The sequence below is a fragment of the Thunnus maccoyii genome, chromosome 16 (assembly GCF_910596095.1).
Source record: "Thunnus maccoyii chromosome 16, fThuMac1.1, whole genome shotgun sequence".
NCBI classification, from domain to species: domain Eukaryota; kingdom Metazoa; phylum Chordata; class Actinopteri; order Scombriformes; family Scombridae; genus Thunnus; species Thunnus maccoyii.
Window position 1 is genome coordinate 1806369 of NC_056548.1, and position 14498 is coordinate 1820866.

The window sequence follows — 14498 nt, forward strand, 5'->3', positions numbered from 1 at the left end:
AAAGTAAAAAGACAAGAAGGAGATAGAGGATGAGGAAGGAAGAAGAGAACGAGAGAAAGAGGAAGAGGAGGAACAGAAGGAAATGGAGGAGAAGGAAGAAGAGAAGGACAAAAAGATGAGGAAGAGGGCAGGGAATAAAGAAAAGGAAAAGAGGAAGAAGAAGAAGAGATCACAAAAGATGAAGAAAAAAGAGAAGATGATGAGGAGAGTAGGGAGAAGGACAGGAGGAAGAGGAGGAGGATAAAGAGAAGAAACAGATAAAGGAGGAAAGTGAGAAAGAGGAAAAGAAGGAGGAAGAGGAAGAACATGGGAAGACAGAAAAGGAGGGGAAAGAAGAAGAGGAAGACACGAAGATGAGGAGGGATGATGAGTGGGAGGACAGCTGGGAGGAAGAGGAGGAGGAAGAGGAGAATAAAGAGATGAAACAGATCAAGGAGGAAGGAGAGAAATAAGAAGAGGAGAAGTAAAAGGAGGAAGTAGATGAAGAGAAGGAGAAAGAGGAGGTACGGTGGGAAAAAAAAGGAAAAAGAGAGAGAAGAAGACAAAAGAGAATGAAAAGGTCAAATAAGAAAGAGAGGAGGAAGAGGAGAAGAAATACATTAGCAGGAAGGAGGAAGAGAAAGAGAGAAGGAGGAAGAGGATGACAAAAAGATGAGGAGAAAAAAAGAAGAGGAAGAGGAAGAAAGAGAAAGAAGTTGAGGAAGAGGAGAAGAAGATGAGGGAAATTTTTGATAAGGCATAGGAGGAAGATGAGAGGAGATGGAGGATGGTGAATGGGGAAGAAGAGAGAGGAAGAGGACAATGAGGAGGAGGAGGAGGGTAAAGGGGAGTAGGAGGAAGAAGAGGAGACAATGAGCACAAGAGAGACAGTGAGGAGAAGGAGGAAGGAGACCAGGAGGAAGACAAAGAAGAAGGAGGAGGAGCAAAAGAGGAGGAAGGAGGATCAGAGAAAGGAAAAGAAAGAAGAAAAAGATTTAAAAATAAAAAGAAGATGATGATGATGAGGAGGAGGAGGAGCGGCGACCAGGAGGAAGAGGAGGGAAAAGGAGGAAAGAAAAGAGGAGGAGGAGGAGGAGGAGGAGGAGGAGGAGGGTAACGGTGATGAACAGGAAGTGGAGGATGAAGAGAGAACTCTTTATTTCCTGCTTCTAAAGTCGCTTTTCTTCTTCTACTGTCGGATTAAATTACACACAAAGACGAACGAGTTTCCGGGTGATCAGAGTCAGCTGATGGACGTCAGCCAATCACGTTAGAGAACACTCATATCAGTCAGAGCCACATCCTGTAGATAAAGATGGACGCAGCGAGATGTGACGTCAGCTGCTGGTTTGATTGGAGCCCGTTTAGTTGCAGTTTACGGTTGTTCGGATCTTCCAAATAAGGAACGTTGATCGTTGCCTTTCACGCTTTGGAATCACGCTACGCTACCTCGGATACGTTACGTTAAACTGACTCCTGGAGCAGCAGGTGAGCCAACTGTCAATCACAGCTGTCAATCAACACCCAACCAGCAGACGTCAAAGCTACTATAAGTCTTCAAATCTTATTAACGGAGCGCTAATTTACAAAACGACCACCAGCAAACTTATTAGAGGGTCTGAATGTAGATACTGAGACCAGAACGACTCAATGAAAACAATGAAAACAATGAAAACAATGAAAACAATGACTGACTCAGTATTTCTAGAGAGAAGTCAGTTGGAGCATCTTTAAGGTATTTCAGCCTCAAGACGCGGCGGCTGCTGATTGGTTAGAGTGCTGATTAATGTGAACAATCCTCACTGTAAACCAGCTGATAACACTAATGTTTGTAAAGGATTTTACTTTTTTAAGCACTTTTGCCAAGAAATCTGTCCCAGAGATCCTGTAGAAGCAGTTATATGTTGAACATGAAAATGCCGTTAAAATAAATATTATAATCTACTAAATTTAACTTTTCAACAAGGTGAAACATGAAGTCTTCATGTTTCATCCTGACAAAGGATTATTGTTTTGTCAGAACACCTGTTCTTCTTCTTCTTATTATATATTATACATTATTATATATTTTGGCTCTCTCATGTATGTTAATGTTATAATATTAGGAACACTTTTCAATATAATGCACTCCACAGCATCACCTGCACCCACCATGACCTCGATAATAAAGTAGAATCATCACCTTTCTGACAACGTCAACAAAAACTGAAAATGTAAAAGTAGAATTTAAGGCGGATCTGTTGTGTTATGTTGCATCAGACGAGTGCAGGTGTGCTTAATAAAGTGCTAGCTGAGTGTTTATATATTTTATATAATCATATTTATTCATTTAACTTCCATACCTTATAATTTTTATTTTATGTCGTTCTATTTTTATCTGTTTGTACAGCTGAGTATACGGAGGTTAAAGTTTGCTTTTATAATATGTTGATATCAATTTGATTTTTTAAAAATTTATTCTAAAAAAACTTAAATGTGCAAACAAATAAAATAAAATAAAAAATATGAATAAAAGTTTAAATTTGCCATTTGACCTCCTTTTCTGACTCATTTTTTAATTGTCTCTCCATCTCTGACTCCCCCCTCCCCCCCCCCCCCACTGTTTCTGTTTGATTGACAGGGTGGACAGATGCTGCTCTATAAACAGGTAACCTGATCTACAGAGCCCATCTGGTCACAGCTCTGTTCAATTCACACTTCACACACACACACACACACACACACACACACACACACTCCAATGACTCACACGTTGACACACACACACACACACATGTTGGGAGACATAAAAAGATTCACACACATACATTCGCCTGCACACAGACAAATATGGACGAGCATCAAATAAATATGGAGAAGACACACACACAGTGACTCATGCACACACACACACACACACAAACACACGTGTGGGAGTGTGTGTGTGTGTGTGTGTGTGTCTTCTTTGGCGTGATGTGAATCATCCGATGAGGCGGTGGTGAAGCGGCACCTGGGCAGGTCTGAACGCACTAACAAAGGCCACAGGGGCGGGAGGGTTTTTTGCGTGGTTGATGTTGTGATGCTGCAGATCCGCCCAGGTGACACATCACATCACAGCATCACCTGAGTGAACGCCGCGACCAATCGGGATGGGTGTGACCTAGACGTGACAGACCGGTAGGATGTGCAGGCACGATGATGAACACGATGACCCAGAAAATATCTGTAATGTTGTAAATATCAGTAAATATGGATTTTTATCCCAGAAAAAAGATATAAATCCACATAAAACACATAAAACAAACTTATCAGACCATACGTCGCTATCCAGTGAAAACCTTGTATCTCCACTTTTGGTGATTTTCAAAAGATAAAATGTTCCGTCAAGAGTTGTGATAATTATTCTACATTTTGTGCAGAATAAACTCCATCAGATTATCTGAAAAATTAAACAAGACTTAATTAATTAGTTCATGAAAAGTCGACAGTTTGGAGATACATACATGGTTTTCACAGGACAGCAAAAAAAAAAAGGCACCATACAAAGTAATATGAAAGCAACCATGAAGTACTCCCTAGCAACCGCCCAGAATCTCCATGGCAACCACCTAATTCACCACCTAGCAATGTCCTAGAAAGCAGAGTGATGTAGATAATTATTAATAATTAATATTATTGATATCTATGAGCTGATATTAGCTTATTATCACAGATATGTTGGTATCTGTGTATGCTGTATGTTTGTCAATGAGTAACAAGAAATGCAAAATGTATGTATATCTGAGGTACATAAGTATTATGAGCTTGATGTAGTTAAAGTATTGCAGTAAAAGTACATAAGTATTATGAGCTTGATGTAGTTAAAGTATTGCAGTAAAAGTACATAAGTATTATGAGCTTGATGTAGTTAAAGTATTGCAGTAAAAGTACATAAGTATTATGAGCTTGATGTAGTTAAAGTATTGCAGTAAAAGTACATAAGTATTATGAGCTTGATGTAGTTAAAGTATTGCAGTAAAAGTAGTGGTTTGGTCCCTCTGACTGATATATTATTATATATGACATCATTAGATTATTAATAGTGAAGCATCAGTGTTAGAGCAGCATGTTACTGTTGTAGCTGCTGGAGGTGGAGCTAGTTTACACTACTTTATATACAGTTAGCTAGTTTAGTCCAGTGGTTCCCAACCTAGGGGTCGGGCCCCTCCAAAGGGTCAGCAGATAAATCTGAGGGGTGGTGAGATGATTAATGGGAGAGGAAAGAAGAAAAAACAAAGTTCTGATACACAAATCTGTTTTCAGTTTTTGGACTTTTTCTCTAATCTTTGATTTTTGCTGAAATATTGGATCATTTGAACATTTATTGAAATGAAAGCATGTGAGAAGTTTAGAGGGAAAAATCACTATTTGGTGGAGCTGTTAACAACTCATAGACATGTGAAATGTGACCCCGACTACACACTGCTTTTTGTAAGACGTCAAAAGCCAAAAAGGTTGGAAACCACTGGTTTCATCTTTAACAATGTGTTGTATTTTAAAAGCTTGTTATATTATCCATTGTGTCAAATCTTCATCTGAAAAGTAACTAAAGCTGTCAAATAAATGTAGTGGAGTAGAAAGTACAATATTTCCCTCTGAAATGTAGAAAGTAGCATCACATGGAAATACTCAAGTAAAGTACAAGTACCTCAAAACTGTACTTAAGTACAGAACTTTAGTAAATGTACTTAGTTACTTTAGTCTCCATGTTGTCTCCATCTGTCTGCAGCCTTTTATATATAAAATGCTAACCACTAGTCACTGATTACTGACTTGAAAGGCCTGAATGGCTAAGTGTAGCCACCTTCCTGTATGCTACCACCACGAGCTAACAGTGAGCAGCTATCCAGTGATTATGACCAGCAGCCTCTGCTTCACCCTGAAGGACTTATCATGTTGTTTAGCTATTAGCATTTGCTAGCACACTGCCCTAGCATGGCGCCCAGCTCGCCCCGTGGCGTGCTGGCATTTCAAAGCGGTAATTATCACAAACCAGTTGGCAAATGCTACTTAGCCCGGGCCGGGGGTCAGAGGAATTATGGGAGATTGAGTCCTGAGAGTCAGGTGGGGGCGTGGCCGGCCGGCCGCAGAGTGCTTTGTTTTGGATAATGATAGATTTGAGCTGAGGGTCACTTCAGCACTCGCTCACCTCTTCACACTCTCCTCATCACTTCTCTCCTTCCTTCTTTCCTCCCCTCCTTCCTCACCCCCCTCTCTCTCTTCCTCTCTTGTCCTTGTTTACAACAAACATTTCCAGTAAACATAATAACAGAGGGCACTAACCTGTTGCTAGGCGACAATTACGGGAACAACTGCAGAGCAGGGCAGAGACGAGTGTGTGTGTGTGTGTGAGTGTGATGATCACCTCGCAGGAAAAGAAAGCAAACATACAAACAAACAAGCAAGCAAAGAAGAAACACACCTTCCTCCTGCTGAGGGCAGACAAGTGTTCTTAAGCAGCTCAGAGTCCTCCAATCAGATCAAGACGGTAAACGGCTGCTTTTATCTAAAAAAAGCTTTACAATGCTGCTGCTTCACTCGTTCACACTAACATTCACACACGTTGCTACCATGACGCATGGAGCAAAATGACCCTAAAAAATGAGAAGTTGCCTCTGGAATTGGGATGAAGGAGGCTTTTAAATTCCCTTGTATGTTTTGCAAAGTGTGTCCGGATGTTGCTCCGTATTTAAAGTGCAACTCGTGAATGTGTGGGACAGCCAGGCTTCCGTACAGCGACATATAACGGTAAACGTTACCAACATGGAGCGTTTTTTAATAAAAACATTTCCAGCTGAGTCACAATCAGGTTAGAAATGCGGAGCCTAAAAGAGCTACTAAAGCTGTCAACCGTCATGTTATTATAAACCATAGAGTGACAAATATAACATGCAGGCAATCAGTGATATTGTTGAGATGTTGAGCTGTGATGTTACGTGACGTTGTGTTTACAGTTTATACTTCTATAATGTGTAACAGGGATTATAACTCAGTTAAATGTTCTTGTATTATAAGTTCAGCTGCTCCCTTTGAGTCATTGAATATTAGTCTGTCATACAAAGTAGAACTGAGGTAATTTCCCTGGAAATGATCCAAAATGTCCCCAAAAATATTTCATGAGTGCAAAGAAGTTCATTTGCTTTGCTGCGTATCTTCAACATGCAGACTGAAGGAGTCGAGTATCGAACCAACGACCTTCTGATCAGCAGACAACTCTCCTCAATCAGATCCTTCTAAGAACCTTTTCAGCCTCCTGATGTGAACTTTACCTCCAAACAGACCTTATCGAGAATCTCTCGTCAAGAGCAAAGTTCTCGAGTTAAAGAAAAATTTAAAAAACTTGAATAATACACTGTTTTTGTTTTTTTGGGTTTTTTTTTTTTTGCAGCGGTGCAGCTCTGAATGTCAGGATGTGAAAAATATATCAAGAGAGAAAAAGGTTTCCACAGCATCTGGTTAGACTGAAGCTGATGGCAGAGGTCAAAGGTCACAGAGGCTGCTTCTTAGCTTACACAGGCCACACACACACACACACATGCACGCTATATAGTAGAAGGTGTACTATCAATTTACATGAGGGAGATTTTTAAGGATCACTGAACGACTTGCTCTCACACTTACACTTCACACACACACACACACACACACACACACACACGCACACACACACTTCCTCCTGATGAAGACTGAAGCTGTCAGCGTGCCCTTCTGAAAGTGCAGCCACACACACACACACACACACACACACACACACACACACACACACACACACACACATTCCTTCAGCTGCTGGTAGATTGAGTTGAGACTTCGCAGCTCCCAGATGGCACATTTCAACCCAACATCATTTTTTTTTTTTTTTTTCTCCTTCCAACCTTTATTTATCTTTGGAGGGTCGACAGACTCCGGTTTCACCTCATTCATCAAGTGATTTATGAATCGATTTGCCCCCAAAATCTTTGTCTCTGTCTGTTTACACGTCGAATTAACTCCATAAAATAACGTTTGTTACCTGTAAAGATAGAAAACATGTTTCTCCACATAGTGACAGTCCAGAGGATGTGAGAGGAAGTAAAATATTCATAATTTTAAGGTTAAAAACCCAACTGTTTAGCTTTTGCTTGCTATTGGTCAACAGCTCAATATCAAGTTCAACAAAGTTCGATTTGATGTGAAATATTTGCACAGATTTTAAATGCTGGTATGTGGAATTTTATATGAACAATATAACAAAATTGAGATTTTTTGGATGAAAGTCATCAGTTACTGACGTTCTGAAACTATGTGATGTGATGAAGAAACGTCTCTCCTCTCCTCTCCTCTGTGTGTGTGTGTGTGATCCACTCGCTGTAATAGACCATCAGCTCGGACTAAATAGTGAATATTGTGTGTGATGAACTGCGTCGGGTCGATGCGGCTGATGCGTTCTCCTCCTTTAATGACTTGGGAAGACATTTATTAAAGCAAGCGGGCAGGAAATCGATCCTAACCAGACTGCAACCACATTACTGCCTCACCGAGGTGTGTGTGTGTGTGTGTGTGTGTGTGTGTGTGTGTGTGTGTGTGTGTGTGTGTGTGTGTATCAGGTATTCCTCAAGTTGTGGGGACATAAATCTGTTTACATGTTGTAGGGACTCACCTTCCTTATAGGGACAATAAGCAAGTCAACTCAACGTAAATCATTAATTTTAGGGTGAAGACTTGAATTAAAGTTAAGGTTAGTTTAAGGTTATGTTAAGGTTAGGATAAAACTCCAGGAAATGAATGTAGGTCAATGTAACGTCCGCTGAAGTGATGGAAACATGACCGTGTGTGTGTGTGTGTGTGTGTGTGTGTGTGTGTGTGTGTGTGTGTGTGCTACAGTGGACTCATATCAGCAGCTGCTGCGTTCAAGGACAAAATAAAATTTGGGAGATTTTGAATTATTTTTTTTTCTTTTACAAAACAAAAAAAACAAAAACTTAATGATTGTTTATAATAATATAATAATAAATAAAACACATTAAAGGGGACATATTCAGCTTTTTGTGCTGAACATATGTAGAAATGCTGCCAAATGCTGTCAAAAGTCAGAGCTTCAACCTGCTCTGAACGCTTCGTTTGCGATGTTTTTTTTCTACCTTGCCGACGAGCTGATGTCACTCATGCTCATAAACAACCACTGTTCTGTAGCCTTGGTTGCTAAGGTGGTTGCTAAGGTGTTTCTATGTGCTGTTCATGTTGTTCACTCTCATATTTCAGATGTGATTCAGCTCCAACATGTACGGATGGATTTGAGAAGTTGCAGCAACGGCAAAAAAACAGGAAAACAGTGTGGTGTAGACAAATAAAGAACAGGTCAGAACCTGAGCCAGCGAACGCACCACCTCTGTGTGTGTGTGTGTGTGTGTGTGTGTGTGTTCTCGTGGAAGACAGAGACACTTAGGCTCTGCAGTAAACACTCATCTCTTATTAACACACCACATCTCTAAAACATGAAGCTCGGCCGGCGACGGCGAAGGATCCGTCATCGACCCACATCAGGCTGCAGGGGAAATATTTAACACACACTCTGACCTCCACACACACACACACACACACACACACACACACACACACACACACACACACACCACCAGTATGTGTGTGTGTGTCCAGACGAGGGTAATATCTGCTGACTGATGGCGGTGACGACAGGAAGGTCGTGAAGCAGCCATCACTAACCCAACTGTAAACACACACACACACACACACACACACAGACGGTTTGTGTGTTCTTGGGTAATCAGCCCATTGATTAATTGATTGATTATCATCATGTTACTGATGTCAGGTTGTCGTGGCGACAAGCTGCAGCTGTTAAGAGAGAAAAAGGGTTAATGAGCGGTGATGAGCTTGAGGGCGCCATAGAGAGAGAGAGGGGGGGGGGGGGGGGTTATACCCACCTCTCACTACCAGCCACCAATTAAAGGACGAGTTCACAATTTTCTAGTGCGTCTTAAACCAACAATCAGGAGCTGAAATGAACATTAAAGCTATTTTTCTTGCTGTAATCATTCCTCCTGTTCATACTGACCATTAGAAGATCCCTTCATAATGACCTTACAATGGAAGTGATGGATTTAAAAGTTTATCTGAAGCTAATATGAAGCTTCAGCGTCCAAATGAGTCAAATCAAGTAGATATCTTTCAACGTTACAGTCTTTTTAGTGCCAAAGTTCCTCTTTTTGTTACTATACTTCCACCTGCAGCTCAACAGGGAAACACTGTCCGAGGAAACACAAAGAGGGAATTTGATGCTAAAAAGACTGTAAATGTGTCAGATATCCACTTGATATGACTAACTCAGACTGCTGAAGCTGAATAGAAGCTTCACACAGACTTTTAAATGTATTTTTGCACTAAATGACTGACTTTTAATATCCAGTATGAACAGGAGGAATGATTACAGCGAGGAAAACCTCTCCGCTGTTCATACGGACGCCTGACTGATGTTTATAGACACTAAAAATGATGAACTCGTCCTTTAAGTAGTTCTAAATAACTTTGACTTTTAGTGAGTGCGTAAGCGTTTCGCCGAGTTAAATGTAAGATGTTTTAACAACTATTACAGACCATATTAGAAGGAAAATAAGACCAATTTAAAAATGTTGAAAACAACGCTGTCTTTGACTGGTTTGATTAGAAAATAGCAACAAGAAAATTAAGAAAATCTGAATTGAAGTGTTTTTACATCCCACACACACACACACACACACACACAAATAGACTGGTATTATTGAACACACACACGCACTCTGAGTGCAGGGCAGCGCGGTGTGTTAAAGTGTGTTAACCACATTAAAGGAGCTGTATAATGTGCAGCAGCAGCCTCTAGGAAACCCAAGCTGCTCTAAAAGTCACATTATAAATTTTTGATCAAATTGAGGATATTTTTTCCAAACGGCTGAAACCCGACACCATATTTTCAGCCCTCTGGTTTCCTTTTTCTTTTCTTGAAGGAGCCGCTGCGGCGTTAATGCGGCCTCTCTCCGGTTTCTGTTTGTCGCTTCCCAGCGTTCGTGTCTAAAAACTGGTGATGAGATTTGCATCGAGCGGAGAGGCACTAAAAACCATCAAACCCCACCGCCGTTTGGTCAGGCAGGATGGCAGGATGAGAGAGGGGGAATGTAACCAAAGCTTCCAGATCTGTAATCGCCTTACACACACACACACGCACACACACACACACATACACTCTGTGATGGATAAATAGACTGCACACACACACACTCAGAGAGATGGACACATTAACTCGCACCTCTGTTTCTCACGTTACATCTCGCTTTACATCCGTTTTATCTCCTCTTCTTCTTCTTTCCCTCTCTTCTTCGTCAGGAAGTTACTTTCTCGCCTTTTTTTTTTTTTTTTTTTTTTACATTAAAATGTTTGTTTTGCTTCCTCGTTTAAGCTTCATCGTACGTCTGCCTCGGTTACTCGCCGTGAGGTCAGCGGTAAAAGAAGCTTCAGTTACCAACAGATCAGCTTTACAAGAAACAAACTGTGAGGAGGTGAGAGGTCAGAGGTCGAGTCACGCACAAGCTGTTTTCAGACTCCTTCGATCCTCGACGTCAGAACGAGGCCTGCATCCTTCCTAGAAGTCTGGAGATGAAATGCAGCATTTCATCTTAGATCTGATGTATCCTGACGACACTTTAACAAGAGGAAGAGTCAGTCAGTCCTGGAAGTTCAAGTGTTTACATGAGTCATTCTCCTAAATATTAAATAACTTATGAAATCAGCTCATTTTTTATTTACTTACTGTGATAATTGTGTTGATGCTACATGTTTATGATTTTTACAGTAAATAAAGAAAAATCTACCAACACGTTTGTATGTTTTATGATGACAAAATAAGAAAACAACACTTTATGACTCTGGTACATGAATGAAACCTGTGATCTCCTGAGTGTGAGCAGAGTGTTCAGTATTCCTCGACATACAGGCCTAACCCCGGGAGTCCACCGGGCGCCGCGTTCCGGCTGCGATGCGTTTTTGCTCCGTCCTCTGCACGGCGCCCTATTCCAGCGGGGGCGTGTCAGAAGCGTCTTCACTGCGGGGAAGCCTTCCGCCGTTTAAAGTCAGTTGCACTACTACTACAGTAATTACAGCAGCCTAGTCAAAGCTGATAAAGTCCCTTAAGGCTACCGTAATTACTGCAGTAGCAGGGCAACTAAACTGCCCAATTTTGTTAACTTGCTCAGCGTTCGTTGATTTGGTCATTTTCCTTGATCTTCGTGCTTCTGCTGTGGTTAATTAGGCTATGTAGTTAAATATCTTCTTTATTCATCTGTTTTAATTGTGTTTATTGTTGATATACGACCAGGAGTCTGCACGGCGTGTTTTATTTTGAAAATTGACCGGAGGCTCAATGCTGTTTCTGTGTCTGACTTCCTGCCCAGCTCCATCTGCTCTGTGCTGCTTGACGCGGCCTCCGTAAAAAATAGATGAGGCGCCTATCTTTAGCGCAGCGGAGCGGAGAGACGCTTCTGCGACGCTTCTGAAACGCGCCGCGGCGCCCGGTGGAATCCGATACATTGACTGGAGTGGCCCCGATCAGCTCCGGCAGCCGCGTCGGAGCCGGAACGCAGCGCACACGCACCCGGTGGTATTTAGGGGTTAGATCAGTATGTACCATTATACCATATCATATATATACTGTATGATACCATAGTATCATAATGTGTACATCCTACTTTTGCTTTTTACGTATTTTTTAAAAATGTTCCTGTATTGTGTTGACTGTGCTGCTCTACGTGTTTAAATAAAGTGTTGTGAATTGAACTGAATTGAGTGTACAGGACGTGTCGAAGGCAGCGAGTCTGTACGAGAGCTGCCATCATCATCAGCGGTCCAGTCCAGTCTAGTATACCAGTCTAGTATACTGGTTTTTAGTACTGAATTGTCTCGGTACAGCAGCGAGTTGAGCGCATACAGCTACGGTAACACCTGAGGGACAAACATGTCAGTCAATCACCAGCTGCTTAAAGCAAAGTTAACACTGTCACACATAATTCAAGTAAGTTTTTAATACAGTTTAAGGTTGTAATGCTTCCATTTTTATCTCTGCCAGCTGGTCTGGTAACATATAAAACAGAGTACACGAGAGTCGGAGTATATGGCTACTTCCTGGTTCACTTTATGGCAGAACTACCACACGTCTGTGAGCCAATTAGAAAAGAGTAGGGTCCACTATGAGAGCGCTGAGAGTGAACCAGAACAGTAAAGTTGCAGCCGGACAGATAAACAATGAGCTGAAATTCACTATAAAGCTCCGTAAAGCCGAGAGGAGCTGCAGAGTCTCTGATAGGTTCATCACTACGAGCCACAACCAACACATTAAGTTTGTGGAATTCACCAATTTATTAAGAATTTTCTAGGAATGAAATTTAGTGCCGTCCACACCTGTCATAAATTGTTAATTGCTAATCATACCAGATGGTTGACTCTACATTGATTAGGGATGTGGTATGATCTTACTCCTTGGTGCTGCATGGCTTTCATATCAGATGTATGATATAACCTATTTACTAATTTATAACGGCATCTTTTAAAATTTTATCAAGATCAACATCATGATTATCGTATTTTATTTTACTTACTGTAACTCTGCATGTCTGCATGTGTCAAAAAATGGTCATAATCAGTGTTGCTTCTCTGTGTTTTGTTGCTTTGTGTTGCTGCATGGCTGCATGTATCCGGTAGTATGTTGTATTATTGTACTAATGTTCTGCATGTCTCAGGCCGTCTTGAGAAGATGTATTCTGCTGCTGCTGCATCACTTCACTGGTTTCAGAACAACACTGGCACATGTTGATTAATGTGCATTGTCCTTAGAAATACATACATTTACATTTTGGCATTTGGCAAACGCACTTATCCAAACCGACTTAGACGCGAGGCAAGACATTCAAGCGTTAGAGGACAGAAACTCTCAGGTAGTTGACCAGGTACGAGACAGACAAGACAGAAGGTTGTTTTTTTAATTATTAATGTAAGAAAAGTCTGGAAGTAGATGTGTAGAAATACCATAAACAACAAGAAAGGTAATGCAACAATTTTCAAAGTGCTAAAAGGTTAAAGAGGGTCAAGAAAAAAATGCCTTTAAAGAAATTAAAGTCATGAACAGACAGTCTGACTTTCTTCTTGAGGGGAAAAGTTAAAATATGATACGTAAATCAACAAAAATGAAATATATAACTAAATAAACTTGTCGAATGAATGTTCTGTTCACCATATTATCAGCAGCATCTTTCTCTCTTCTGTCTCTCGGACTTTTCTTTACAGATATGAATCATGTTCGTGTCTCTGATTCACTGTCTTTAGTTTTTTCTCTCCTTCTCTGTGTCTTATCACTTTCTTCATCATCATCTCTCTCTCTCTCTCTTCTCTCTCTCTCCCTCCCCTCGCTGCCGCTGTGTTTATGTTTCACTTCATATTGAGTTGTTCCTCTGCTGGTATCAATATTGTTCGCTGCCTCCGAATCAATAAGCAGGAATAAAAACTTTACCAACCCAATCAATTACGCCCACTTCATTTTCATAACTCGACTCCATCGTCCTCGTCGCCGCGACAACAGACTGATGATCCGGCCGATCTCCTGGGACACGTGCACCCTCCCTCCTCCCGCCCACCCCCCCCCGCCCTCCTCCATCCCACTGCATTAAGTCCAGAATTGTTAACGAGGTATCGGATTCTGCGATGATGGACATTACAACGAGACACTTTGAGAAAAATCTGAGGCGGGATCGGTTTACGTCTAAAACGACGGGCTGGGATCAATAACAATATTTTCCCTGGAAAACAGCAGCCTCTTCCCCTCCATAAGCACAACCCCCCCCCCCCACCTCCCCCCTCCCACTTTAAAAGCCCCTCCACATTCATTTTTAATGGTGGGGGGTTAGCAGGGTTAGCGGGCTGCACGGTTAGCGGCGGCGGGAGTCTAATACGCCGACAGCTGTGCCGTTTGCCGGGGCGAAGACGCCGAGGAGGGGGTCAGTGTCAGCGGCTAATTGGTTCCTTGGCTGTGACACTCGATCCGGCTGATCCAATCAGAGGAGTCTGAGACAGGATGGAGACACGGAGAGTTTTACACTCAACAGAAACGCCTCATAATGCCATGAAATCCAATACAGCAGCACAAACTGCAGCTTCACAGTTAAATCAACTCTGAATGTCTCATGGAGTCAATAACATCGATATGATGACATCTAGTTTCATCTGAATCCATCTGACTGCTACACGAACACATCGTCCTCCCCAAAATCATTAAAACCTGCACATCACAAAGTCCTGATTCTGGATTTTTTGGGGCTGTTTCTGATTTCAGTATTTGAGAGATTTAAAAAGCTGATCGTCTCATTTTATTACATAAAAACATCATTTTTCTTATGGAGCTTTTGACCCTTTGGTTGTTTTTGCTTGTTTATTATTTCTTCCATTTAGAAAAGAGATAGATAGATAAGTGTCACCCAGGCTGATAG

At 41.4% G+C, this 14498-nt stretch overlaps 1 long non-coding RNA gene across 1 annotated transcript; it reads left to right on the forward strand.

Moving 5' to 3' along the window:
* The first annotated feature begins 1077 nt into the window (after positions 1-1077).
* Positions 1078-11099, forward strand: LOC121881312. Its single transcript, XR_006091750.1, has 3 exons — positions 1078-1467; positions 2600-2626; positions 10427-11099. It is a non-coding gene; the product is annotated as an uncharacterized LOC121881312 (long non-coding RNA).
* The last annotated feature ends 3399 nt before the right edge of the window (positions 11100-14498 follow it).